We start from the raw sequence: 14,699 nt of genomic DNA on the forward strand, positions 1-14,699 counted from the left end.
AGAAGCCCTTTCTCTGTCCATTTCTCCCTTCTTTTCCCCCGAGACATAAGAAGGGTCAAAAGGCTCCAAATATTCAGCCATTTTAGATTGAGTAACTGTATGGTTTTGGTTTTTTTTGTTTGTTTTGTTTTGTTTTTTGTAGGTCAAGGGAGAGGTACGGTCTCTGGAAAGACAGTCTGCATAGATCTGACTTACTAAACGGGTCATGGTAGAGTCATAGGTTAGCCTACTGACACAGCAATATATTTTGTTTGTGTTCTATAGTGTCTTCATTTGAAGAAGAAAGGCAGAAGCTTGATACTCCCTCAGAAAAGTCTGTGTAGTGTTATTCTGCCTCAAATTTTCCTTTCTTTCTCTTTTTTCTTTTTTTACAAAAATTAAGCTCCTTAAAAATAAGATTGTGGGGATGAAAGGAGAGAGCGATAAATGGCCAAAGGGGACACAATTTTGCCTCATTCCAAGTATAGGTTTTAACTCTATTACGAATTATGAACTTGGCTTCTTGGTTGAATTCTCCCAGGGATAGCCCAGCATACCGCCTCATTTTCCAAGCTTGTCATAACTGTGTGAAAGAGTCCATAACCAATGAATGCATATTTTCAAATGAGAAATAATATATATCTACATATGTACACTTTAAATCATAACAGTAATACCATTTTCTATATATTAAAAATCTTTAAAAATGCCTAGTATAATGGAGTATCAACCTAGGTACAGTGTGAAATTCATGGATGAAAATTTGTCCATAGATACTCAATTTCAAAATATCTGGGAAATACACGATCTGCTATGAATGAATGAATGAATGAATGAATACAGATATACATGCATACAGAAATTAGGCAATTTTAAAGTGTCTCAACATCTTCCAGCTTATGTTTTTATGGATTGCCTTGCTTTCACATAATTTTATGTTATAGTAAGGCAAAGATGTTTGAAATTACCACAATTTACTTTAGGACAAATTAGATAATGCATAATGAGCAAGGAAAGAGATATATTTTAAAATCTTATATATCATTTTTTGTCATCATTACCTTTGAAGGAAAAGAAACCATGCTAATCTTTATAAGAAGAAAATCTCTGGTAGCCTGTCATTTCCACATACTACTTTTTCTAACATCGGAGTCTTTAATTGGATAGATGAAAATATATCAGCAGTTGGTAGCTTGAAGAAATCTAAAATTTTAGAGTCTCTTGTTAGCTTAGGCATAGAGCTAGGCAAAATACTTTTCACTTTTGGCAAAAACAATGGGAAAAAGCATTAGTCTCTCCAGGATGATTTTTGTTACTTCCTACTCTAGGGAAGTCCAGAAACACAAAGTGAGATCAGAATTTTTCACTAATTTCTGGCCCTTCTGTTTCTCCACATTCTGGCAATAAAATGTGGAAAACATATTTGTTCAAGGGCAACATGAACTTTTTCTGAACCTCTCAAGACAGCCACTTAGTCATAGAAAAACACAACTTTTTGGTTCTTCCTTAACTTCAATTATTGAAGCAACGAATGATTCGTGCAATGGCTTCTCCCATTCTCCACCCAGTCAGCATTCATTTTCCTTTCTTTACATATCACATTATAAGTCATGTTAGGCCAAGTTCTGGATTTATAGAACACTCAACTGAAGACATGACATCAGTTTTGTTGCCAGAATGAAATGGCCAGCATTTCTAAAAATGTCCCTTTTCTGCCTCCAAAGCTACTTAAGCCAAAAGCCCTATTGAAATAGAATGATGATTGAATAGGGTCTCTTTTAAAAGGTCAAAGCTTATTATCATGCTTCACTTTGTTATCCTCCAGAGTTATTTGGTCACTTGAGAACAGTCACATGAAGGAGTTAGTTCATAGATTGTTTATTTCATGAATGGAAAAAGAAACATAAATGAAGACAAGAGGTAATATTTGTTTGAGTAAGTGTTACATTATGTTTGCTGAAGTCCCAAGAGTTTTTCAAAGATTAAATGCTTCTTCTAATACAATTACTCTCAAAGACTAATTTGGCTAATAAAAATAGGAATCTGCATAATTTCTGATTGTAACTAAATAGTAGGATCTCTCTAGCAAGGATCCCTCTCGGGACATATGCTGATGAGATGAAATGAAGAAGAGAGCAAAGAAAGAATTACCCTCCCATCCATCTTTCCCTAAACCTCCTGTTTTATTGCTTGAAGGGGAGTGTTGAGCAGCTTTCAGAAATTATCTCCTGCTGTATCGCTACTCAACTGAGGATATTATTATGGATTACAATAGAGCCTTATGTATAAGAACTTTTATTTCTGGGGTGCTCAGTTGGTTAAGCGTCAGGCTTCGGCTCAGGTCATGATCTGGAGTCCTGGGATCAAGGCCTGCATTAAACTCCCTGCTCTGTGGCGAGTCTGCTTCTCTCTTTCTCTCTACCTTTCCCCACACCCACCTGCACCAGCTTGTGCTCTCTCTCAAATAAATAAATAAATAAATAAATAAATAAATAAATAAATAAATAACATCTTTAAAAGAAAAAGAACTTTTATTTACTTCTTACTCCATTATTTTGTAGAAACCTTCAATTATGTTGTTTTAAGTAAACAAGGGACTGATAGCATTGCTGTCAATATACGTATTTATTTGAATATTTTCCAGAAATATCATCTTGAGGTTTATATTTTTCCTCAATTTTCTAAAAAATGAATTTTGGGCTCAACCTTATAGAACACAAAGGTGAGATGCATGATGTGGGCATGCACTGATCCAGACCACATGTTCTACTAGCTTAAAAGACTATGCAATGCTGACTGTTTCTGCAGTGTGGTGGCCTCGGAAGCATTGGGTTCACATTCTGATTTCCTTATATACTTTCCAGTGCTTAAAAGTACAAAGATCAATTGCTTTCGAAATTCTTTGTAAAGTTGTTTAGGTTGCTTTCCAGTCTTTAAGAAATCCCTAAATCCATCTGTTCTTCACACAGGAGCACATAACTTGAATTACAATCTATCAGAGAAAATTCCTCCACTTGGTGGAAGAGAACATTACAAGGTAGACATTTTCAGTATGCAGATTCGTACCACATGGATGCCCTAGTGTGGGAGTCAGTAAACATTTTTTGAAGTTTTATTTTTTTAAATTTTGTGGTCCATAGAGTCTCTGTTTCAACTCATCGATCACTTGCTCCCTGCTCTGTGGGGAGTAGATTCAATTTACACCTTTTTGGGAATTCTTAAAGCTTTGAATGTTTAAATATATTTTTAAAAAATCATCCTTAGCAAAAAAAAAAAAAAAAAAAAAATCATCCTTAGCTCAAGGGTTTGCCCTTGTGTTGTAGTTTGCCAACCTCTGACCTGGGGCACTGATTAGAAATCTGAATGTTGAAATCACCCATTCTTTTTTTTTTTTTTTTTTTTTAAGATTTTACTTATTTATTCATAAGAAACACAGAGAAAGAAAGAGAGAGAGTCAGAGACACAGGCAGAGGGAGAAGCAGGCTCCATGCAAGGAGCCTGACCTGGGACTCCATCCCGGGTCTCCAGGATCACGCCCTGGACTCAAGGCGACGCTAAACCGCTGAGCCACCCACGCGGGCTGCCCAGTCATTCTTGACTAGAACAAAATTCTGCAATTTCTCATGCACTTTACACAAAACACGAACCCCTCAGTGTCTCCTTTTTTATAGGCACAACAATGTCTGTTTAACAATGTAAGGATTGCATAAACTTGAACTTTTATCCTGTATTCATTTAAGTAGCTTTATTTGAGGTTATAATTCTTTCAGGTAGAGAAGTAAACCTCTGTCACCTTGCTTCATTCTCTGTATAAACAAGCAATAGCCAACTACTATTTTTGGTGAATACCTTTTTGTAAAACTTGAAGCCTCTTTGGGTCATTTCCTTTCCTCCCTCAAACTATTCTGACTCCTCCAGCTTTAACTTAGAGATTTTTTCTCCCAACTCTTTAATCATGTTCTGAAATTCTTTTAAACTTTCTCAAATGTTTCATAATCCTCTGAAATTGTGATGCCAAGAGTAGACTGAATTTTATGACCACGTGTGCAGCCATGTATTGAGTCTGCAAAACCACACAGAGCATTCCCAGAATTGCTGATTGGTATTTTCTGAAAATATAAGTATCATATCTAATGCTTTTTCTTTCAGAAAGAGTAAGGTACCTTACAGATTGTTAAGTATTCACTTTTATTTATTTATACTGTAGTCATATTCGCTGTTTTTACTTGAATTCAAAGTCCTACCAATGTTTTAAAGAATATCTTGTTTGATTTAATATTTTTCAACTTATTACCTCATCATTGCTCTTTTAAGAATTGCCTTTTTACATTTATTTTTTTTCTTTATTTTTTAAAAAATATATATATATTCATAAATCATCATTGTCAGGAAACCTCTGGTTGTTCATCCATGACAATACCTATCTTCCTCTACTCTTCCCCATTCATAACACCTGACAATCACTAATCTTCTATCTGTATACATTTTTAAAGATTTTATTTATGTATTTATTTATTTATTTGAGAGAAAGAGAGAGAGCATATGAAGGGGGGAGAGGGACAGAGAAAAAGGGAGAGGGACAAGCAGACTCTGCTGAGTGGGGAGCCCAACCCAGGACTCCCATCCCATGATCCTGAGATCATGACCTGAGCCAAAATCAAGAGTCAGACTCTTAACTGACTGAGCCATCCAAGTGTCCCATCTGTCTGTATTCTTTTGTCAATTTGATAGTTATAAAAATAGAATCATACAATATACAGCTTTTTCATATTGGCTTTTTTCACTGAGCATAATTACTTGGAGATTTATCTAAGTGGTGTATAGCACTAGTACAGCATGTTCTTTTTTGATTGAGTAGTGTTCCTTGGTATGGGTGTACCACAGTGTATCCATTCACTGGTTGAAGAACATCTGAATTGCTTCCAGTTTGGGACTATTATAAATAAAACTATCATGAACATTCCTATAGTGTGTGTTTGTGTGTGTGTATGTGTGTGTGCACACGAGCATGCGCATGTGAACATTGCTTCTCATTTCTCTAGAATATATGCCCAAGAATTCAATTGCTGGGTCATAAAATGACTGCATGTTTAGTTTTATAAGAAACTGTTTTCCAGAGTAACCATACCATTTTGCATTTTCACAATGTATAAGTGACCCATTTTCTTCCCATCCTCACTAGTAATTTTTGTTATTATTTTTAAATTTTAGCCATTCTGATAATTGTGTAGTAATATATCATTATAGCTTTAATTTGAATTTCTTTAATAGCTAATGATGTTGGATATCTTTTTTTATATAATTTTTTAAAGATTTTATTTATTTATTCATGAAAGAAGCAGAATGAGAGAAAGAGAGACAGACACAGGCAGAGGGAGAAGCAGGCTCCTCGACAGAAGCCCAAAGCAGGACTCCATCCTGGGGTCCTGGGATCATGACCTGAGCCGAAGGCAGAGGCTCAACCACTGAGCCACCTGGAATACCCATGTTGAATATCTTTTCATATGTTTATTTGCTATTTGTATGTCCTCATCATTAAAATTTCTATTCATATATTTTGCCCACTTTCCTTCCTATTGTTGAGTTTTGAAAGTTCATTGTAAGTTCTAGATTCTAGGCCTTTGTCAGATACATGGCTTGCAAACAAATGTTTTCTCCAAGCCTGTGGCTTGTCTTTTCATCATTTAATCAAGGTCTTTCATAGGGTAAAAGTTTTTAATTTGATGAGTTCCAAGTTATCAATATCTTATGTATTACATTTAAGACTATAATCCATTTTGAGTTCATTTTTTGTATAATGTGTAAGGCTTAGATCAAAGTTCTTGTATGGCATAGATATACTACAGTTACTACAGTACCATTTGTCAAAGAGGCAATTGTTTTTCCATCGAGTCACCTTTAAACCTTTGTAAAAATTAGTTGACCATCTCTGTATGGGTCTGTTTCTGAGTTTTCTCTGCATTTCCAATTATCTGTGTTTGCATCCATTTTTTTTAAAGATTTTATTTATTTATTCATGAGATACACAGAGAGAGAGAGGCAGAGACATAGGCAGAGAGAGAAGCAGGCTCCCCTTAGGGAGCCTGATGTGAGACTTGATTCCAGGACCTGAGGATCACAATCTGAGCCAAAGGTCAGATGCTCAACCACTGAGTCACCCAGGTGCCCCTGTGTTTGTATCTCTATAACAATTTTATTTTGTCGGGATCCCTGGGTGGCACAGCGGTTTAGCGCCTGTTTTTGGCCCAGGACGCGATCCTGGAGACCCGGGATCGAATCCCACGTCGGGCTTCCGGTGCATGGAGCCTGCTTCTCCCTCTGCCTGTCTCTCTGCCTCTCTCTCTCTCTGTGTGACTATCATAAATAAATAAATAAATAAATAAATAAATAAATAAGTAAATAAATGAAGTAACAATTTTATTTTGTTCACTATAACTAAACAGCAAGCCTTAATATTAAGTAAAGTAATTCTTTCTATTATATTATTTGTCAAGATTATTTCAGCTATTTTTTGGTTCTGTGTGTTTTTATATAAACTTCAGAATAAGCTCGACCAAAAGCCTCGCTGGGAATCACACCAAATGCATAGATGGATTTGAAAATAAATGGAATTTTCAGTTTTGCAGTCCATCAGTATATTTCTCTGTTCTCTGTTCTTTCTGTGAGGGGGGTTGCTGAATTCCTCACCTGCAATTGTTATTTTGTCATTTTTTGAAGAATTGTTCAGGTATTACTTTAATCACTTCGCAATTCTTAGACCATTTGATGGGATGTGATTTCTTTAAGATATATTGACATATAACATTGTGTAAATGTAGGGAGTGCAACGTGTTGATTCGCTGCGTTTATATATCATAACATTATTACCACCATAGGGTTAACTAGCACCTTCATCACAATATATAATTATCATTTCATTCTGTGGCAAGAACATTTAAGATCTAGTCTCTTGGCAATTTTGAAGTATATAATATAGTGTCTTTGACTATAATCATTATGCTGAGCATTAGATCTCCAGAAAAATGGGATCTTAAAAGTTCTTTTTTTCATCATCACAAGTATTTTCCTCAGAAAATAGAGTGATGAATTTAACAGGAATTTGATCTATTTCACGAGTGATAAAAACTAGTGACAAGGGCACCTGGGTGGCTCAGTGGTTGAGGGTCTGCCTTTGGCTCAGGGCATGATCTCAGGGTCCTGGGATCGAGTTCCCTATGGGGCTCCCCACAAGGAGCCTGCTTCTCCCTCTGCCTGTGTCTCTGCCTGTCTCTGTGTCTCTCATGAATAAGATCTTTTTAAAAATGTGATAAAACACAAATATGGAATTGGGAAAAGTAGCACATTTTGAAAGGGGGCAAAATATTTGGCAGTCTCCACGAGTCCAGGTGGATGCTAAAGAATGAAGTTCTATGTGGTTCTGGTCCCCTGTAACACACACATAGTATGTGATGATTGTACCTCATTCATTCGGTGACAGACAACACTGGCTTGACTTTTCATGCTGGTAAATATTGACCAGCGGCAGTCATAGTCAGGCAGAGAGTGAAGCAATTGTTAACAAAGTTGTGACTAGAACCCAGTTTATCTAACATTTACACTTCTTTTAATAGACTCACTGGACATATGTACATATAAGTCCATCTTTACCATCTCGTTACAGAGATTTTTATTAAATTAAAAATGAGAAGTCTCTTTCCTAAGCTTAGGCCTTTGTGTTCCACAGCCACCAAAGACCTATAACTAAGGGCGAACTTAGGAACATTCTTTCTGGTAGTGTTACTATCTAATGAATCACAGCTGATTTTCTTGGCTAAATAGTCTCAGAAGAAAGTTTTATAATGTGTCCAGGGTTCAATAATTGCTGAATCAGTACATCTTTATATAACAGGAAAATAAGAAAACTCTGCAGTAAGCATGTTGAACAAGGTTTTAATTAAAAGCAGTTCTACAGCTGGCAGCAGACTCTGTCCCCACTTTGTTTTTACAAAATTATCCAAAATATTTTATAGTAATCTCTACTTCCAATTATTATGAAGGCAGTTGTAGTCTCCTGACTGATACTAAGAAGAATCATTTTCAGCACATATAATTCATAGGGTAACAAATATCCTTAAATATTATAGTCCGCCAGCAATGGGTGTGTGTGGAATAAGAAGCCCACCCCTACCTCCCTAGTGTATGACCTCAACTTTGGAGAAGATAATAGAAATGACTTATGTAAGAGATTAGTTCCTGATGTTTATGCACTTGAATTCCACAGACTGTGCTGTTTGTTCAAAAACAGAAATGAGCTTGCTCTTGCAGTCAATGCCTTATTTACATGTACACATGTGTCATGTTTTAAAAATCTGTCCTCAAGTATAAACTCTATTAGTAGCTTTCAACGTCCATCTCTCTATTGTCTTATGACCTTTTCTTTCTTATCCTCCCTTACTCCTATTTATGGCAAGTGGCAATCTGACATTATAAAGAAAAGGCTAATCAAAAGAGCCTGCGGCTTTTTCAATTCTCAAAAAGAGAGCACTACGTTTGAGGTTTTATAAGCCATGTTAAATGTCTTCAGTTCTCTGGTGACTTTGATAAATTACTTTAAAGGAGTTTTGTTGCAAAGAAACAAATCCCCAGGATATATAGTTCTCTCATTGCCTCATCTCCTTATTTCTCACACGATTGCCCTGGGACTCTTTGGGAACATCTGGGAGAGCTCTGATTACAAAATCCAAACTGTTTTGAGCACAGAGCAGTTTGTAATTCTGATTTCCTTTCATGCTGAATCTTGCTGTCTTCTCCTCCCTTCTTCACTCCTTTCAGATAGACGCCATGTTCCAAGATCTCTTTTAAATGGGCTGAGTGAACTTGAGTTCCGCGGAGTCAGTTTTTCTCCTCACTTAAGGGAAATGTGATATAACAGTTTTCATTACATCTCAATTGATATCATAAAGGGCGAGGCAATTTAATATAAAGAGAGATGAGGGATATACTACAGGGATCTTGGGTTGCAAAGCCAATTTCTTAATTTCAGTGCTGTAGCAGCGAGTCTAGTTCCTGTAGGAATTGATTCACACATTTGTTAGGACCTTGTGCTCAAAATGTCAACTTGGAATTCATTGACGTTAGAGACGGCAGTATGCTTTATTTCTGTGTGGATCTCCAGTGCCAAATGCAGACACTGGCATACAGCACTTAAGCATGGCTTCTTGAATCAAACTTATTGACAACTGACAGGTAAATAGGTAAGTAGGTAGATTGATTAATAATCATTTCTAGACTGTGCATCCTAGTCCCATTTTAAGATATTTGGTTTGTTTGTTTGTTTGTTTTGGTAGTGGTGATGATTGCACACTTCTGTGAATGTACTAAAAACACACTGAACTGTGTACCTTAAAATGGTGAATTTTATGGCATGTGAATTATATCTCAATGTAACTTTTTAAGATGCTCTTTATTTTTTAAATATGATCTTTATCTTTTAAGCCGATTTGAGGTAGATGTTCTGTTTCTTGAAAACAAAAGCCTCCTCTCTGATAGTTGGTGGGGCTGCTTGATCCTGCTTTCTGCTTTACACTGACAGAAAGGCAGTCTTCTTTCTCTTGGAGCAGGGTGGTGATGAAGCCTGGCTGTGACTGCATGAGCTGCTGGGACAGAGGATGGCCTGGAGAGCTGTGTATAAGACCAGAGATGCCTCCCACAACTTCTGAGAAGGGCAGAGTCCCAAACTCTTACCAAAATTCCCTGAGTCTTGCTGCCTCAGAGTGGCTCTTTCTGTGGCTCTGGTGGAGCAGAAACTACAGAGAAATCTCTTCAGATTGGCTCACAAACAATATGGGCTTCTCCCATATTGTCAGGTGCCCACAATGGTCCAAACAATGACCTCCCCCGGTTAGTAAGATTTAAAGAACCAAAAGCTAAATAGATGGGTATAACTTTTGAGAATCTGTTTTTCTCTGCCATATATGATATTAAGATAAAATTACAAGTTGTTGGCTTACATGTAGAAGAATGAAACTGGACCATTCTCTTACACCATACACAAAGATAAACTCAAAATGGTTGAATAATCTAAATGTGAGAGAAGAATCCATCAAAATTCTAGAGGAGAACACAGGCAACAACCTTTTTGAACTTGGCCACAGCAACTTCTTGCAAGATACATCTGTGAAGGCAACAGAAACAATAGCAGAAATGAACTATTGGGACTTCATCAAAATAAATAGCTTCTGCCAGTGAAGGAAACAGTCAACAAAACTAAAAGACAACCTCCAGAATGGGAGAAGATATTTGCAAATGGCATATCAGATAAAGGGCCAGTATCCAAGATCTCTAAAGAACAAACTCAACACCCAAGAAACAAACAATCCAGTCATGAAATGGGTAGAAGACATTTCTCCAAAGAAGACCTACACATGGCCAACAGACACATGAAAAAATGTTCCACATCCCTCGGCATCAGGGAAATACAAATCAAAACCACAATGAGATACCACCTCACACCAGTGAAAATGGCTAAAATTAATAAGACAGGAAACAACAAATGTTGGTGAGGATATGGAGAAAGGGGAACCCTCTTGCACTGCTGGTGGGAATGTAAGCTGATTCAGCCACTCTGGAACAGTGTGGAGGTTCCTCAAAGAGTTAAAAATAGAGCTACTTTACAACCCAGCAATTGCACTGCTGGTATTTACCCCAAAGATACTGATGCAGTGAAAAGCTGGGACCCTACACCCCGGTGTTCAAAGCAGCAACGTTCACAATAGCCAAACTGTGGAAGGAGCCAAGATGTCCTTCAATAGATGAATGTATAAAAAAGATGTGAGATATATGTATATAAAATATGTAATATATTACATTATAATTATACATAATACATTATAATATACATAATATATTACATATTATATGTTACATATAATACACACTATGTACATACATACACACAATGGAATGTTACTCGGTCATCAGAAAGGACAAATACCCATTTGCTTCAATGTGGATGGAACTGGAGGATATTAGGCTGAATGAAATAAGTCAATCGGAGAAGGACAATCATCATATGGCTTCACTTATATGCAAGATGTAAGCAATAGTGAAAGGAACTATAAGAGAAAGGAAGAAAACTGAGTGAGGAAAAATTAGAGAGGGAGACAAACCATGAGAGACTCCTGGGCGGGGGGGATGGGGCGTGACTGGGTGACGGGCACTGAGGAGGGCACTTGATGGGATGAGCACTGGGTGTTATACTACGTGTTGATAAATTGAATTTAAATTACAGCCTTGTAATTTAAAGAATCATAGCTATTACTTATTTTGCTTTTCCATATATGCCTAGGATTTTATAACCATTTTTTAGTGATCTCAAAACAAGCTTATTCTATCATGTAAGAAAGGAATTCAAAAATGGGAAATTTAAATAACTTGCCCAAAACCCCATGCTGAGATTTGAATTCAGATGTTGATTCCAAAATGTGGGTCCTCAGCCATTATTGTTGGAACTGGCATTGAGGTGAGAAATAAAATTTTATGCCACGCCCTGATAATAGCTTTCTGTCACCTTGGGCAAATGATTTGAAATTCTTTGACATCTGTCCCATTTTGAAAATAAAAGTGGAATCAGTTAACATGTGAAGTCCTTTTCAGTTTTAAATGTCTTGATTTAGTAATCATAGGTAGCATTAGTTAATTTCAGTCACTGTTGTCTCCTTTCTACCAAATGCATAGTCATGATGAAAGCGATGAAGCAGTCGCCGTACACGAACACTCTAACTCATGAATATATAGGAAATAGGTGACTTATGAACTAAGTCACTTTTGACCATATAGGAAATAGAAGAAAATAAAATAGATTTAAGGCAGGAAGGGACCTAAGAATGCACCCAATTAAAGGCCCTGATTTTATAAGTCAGGAAAGTTTTGGCCTAAAGAATCTGTGACCTGTCCAAGTTATATAATTATTTTGTTGTCAGAGATTGGACTGCATCCAACGTCTTAGTGTGTTTTCCTTTCTACTATGGTGTGACAGATTCCTTTCATGAAGAACCTAAGGTATTGAAGAAAGACTATAAGCATAAAGAGTGGTACACATAATCATGAAAAAAAAAAAAAAACCCTGAGAAGTCTGTGTCCAAAACAAATAATTTATACGTGCATTCACTCAAGAAGCATCACTGGACAACCTCTGTCTCAGGACTGCTTACATCAGACATGGTTCCTGACAACAAAGAGCTTCTTGTTTAGTAAAGGAAGCAGACAAGTAAATAGGCTGTCACAAAGAATCATAATAAATCCTATGGTGAAAGGAAGCACAAGATACTCCAGGATGAAACATCTTATCCAGATCGGATAGGTTAAAACACTGATCTCTAATTTTTTTTCTCATCTACCTCCTAAAAAGACATATGTAGATTTAAACCATGTACTCTCTTGCCTATTTTAAGTTGATAGCCCAAATTTTTCAAAAGCAATGTATAGGGTTCTAAAAACTTTAATTTCTAGCATATTATAAATATTGATCTTTAAAAAATAAAATTATGTCTCTCTTTTAAGTACACCTAGTAAAATTTAAATTGCAAAGCAGAATGTCATCCGTTATTATTCACTAAAGTATACATGAACAAACTCTTCTTGGGTGGTCAGAAAGTTTTCATCATTCCTTTTAATCCTTGAACTCATTTGTATACTTTAATTCTTCTACTGGAGTTTTCAAAGGCAATAGACTAACATGTGAAAATATTTTCTTGATTTTCTTAATATTTCTGCAACAAAAATATTTACATGGATTACATGAATATAAAATATAATTTTAATGCATAATTTTATTAATTATTTTTTTAAGATTTTATTTATTTATTCATGAGAGACACAGACAGTCAGAGACAGAAGAGGGTCCATACAAGGAGCCTGGTATGGTACTTGATCTGGGGACTCAGGGATCACCTCCTGAGCTGAAGGCAGATGCTCAACCACTGAGCCACCCAGGCGTTCAGATAATTTTATATATAACACATAATTCAGGGCAGCCCTGGTGGCCCAGCGGTTTGGCACCGCCTTCAGCCCAGGGCATGATCCTGGAGACCCAGGATCAAGTCCCACATCCGGCTCCCTGCAAGGAGCTTGCTTCTCCCTCTGCCTGTGTCTCTGTCTCTCTCTCTGAGTCTGTCATGAATAAATAAATAAAATCTAAAACAAACAAACAAACACATAATTTGTTGTAGATTATGTAATATAATGGAATTTAATTAAATAAAATATTTTATATTAATAATATAAATGAATTATATTAATTTAACTTATATATATTTTCTATTTTGTGGCATTCTTTGCCTCTAGCTGTTAAAATATTTTGTCTAGAGTTATCATTGTAGTGTTTATTATTACTGATAAAACAACAAAAAATATAATTTAATGACTTGGATAAATAATTTATTATCCAAAATAATAAATTTTGGATATTTTTTATTTATTATCCAAAAATATAATTTATGACATGGATAAGAATTATTTTCAATTATTTCATGTATTTGTCCATGAATGTTAATTATTGCTTGACTAAAGCAGCTTACATGAGTTATATTTCTGATTTTTTTAAAATCATTTTTATAGAGGCTAACACTTATAAATGCTTTTTACATAAATATGTATGTGTGAATGGAAGAAACTTTTTAGAGCAAAAGCACCAATTTAAAAAATTTCTTGGGGATCCCTGGGTGGCTAAGTGGTTTGACGCCTGCCTTCCGCCCAGGGTGTAATCCTGGAGTCCTGGGATCGAGTTCCGCATCGGGCTCCCAGTATAGAGCCTGCTTCTCCCTCTGCCTGTGTCTCTGCCTCTCTCTCTCTCTCTCTCTCTCTCACTCTGTGTGTGTTTATCATAAATAAATAAATCTTAAACAATTTCTTGCCTTTTTATATGCCAAAAATCACATAATAATCTACCATCAAATATTTTTAGTAAACCAAAAGCTCAAACAGGTATTCCTTTAATTATGTTGAAAGCAAAGAATTGAAAGCTAGGTGATATTAAATGTATTTGTTATCAAGAGTTACTCACTTTCTTAATTTCTGAAAGGTATTGATATAAAGCTTAATCAAATCTGGTCATTTTTAATTTTGCTTGATACCCTTCCATGTAGAGGCACATTTATGAAGCCAAAATTAGGTAAAACTGGGGATAAATTTCACAAAATTGGAAATTTTACATTGTAGTATATTTTTCCTTCTGTAATTTTAATGTTGATTGGGTCAAGATATCTTTACAGGATATGAGAAATACACAGAAAAACAAATCCTTAATAATGATATTAGTAGTTTCTCCTTATGATTAACAACAATGTTTGTAATGATGCCTTTGACATAATTTATATGCTTTATAGCAACTGAGGGAAGGGGAACTTAATTTTAATGAAATTAAACTGACTTTTAAGGCTCAGGACATATTTATACATGGATAATCTTTTGTCCTAATTCTCTACGTGGATATTAATATCAAGGAAAAAAAAGAGACACATTAAGTCCCAAGTAGTTGTGCAACTTGCAGAAAGTGTATTAATAATCATTGCCAATTGTGTGTTTTATATCATTGTGTTTTAATTTGTAGTTCCCTGAAAACTTATGATGTGGATATGCTTTCATGGTTTATTTGCCATTCATATGTCTCCTTTGGCCAATGACCTGTTCAGTTTTTTTGCCTTAAAAAAAAAATCAAGTTGTTTGTCTTGAGTTGTAAGAGT

Source organism: Canis lupus, chromosome 15, assembly GCF_003254725.2.
Source record: "Canis lupus dingo isolate Sandy chromosome 15, ASM325472v2, whole genome shotgun sequence".
Lineage (NCBI taxonomy): Eukaryota > Metazoa > Chordata > Mammalia > Carnivora > Canidae > Canis > Canis lupus.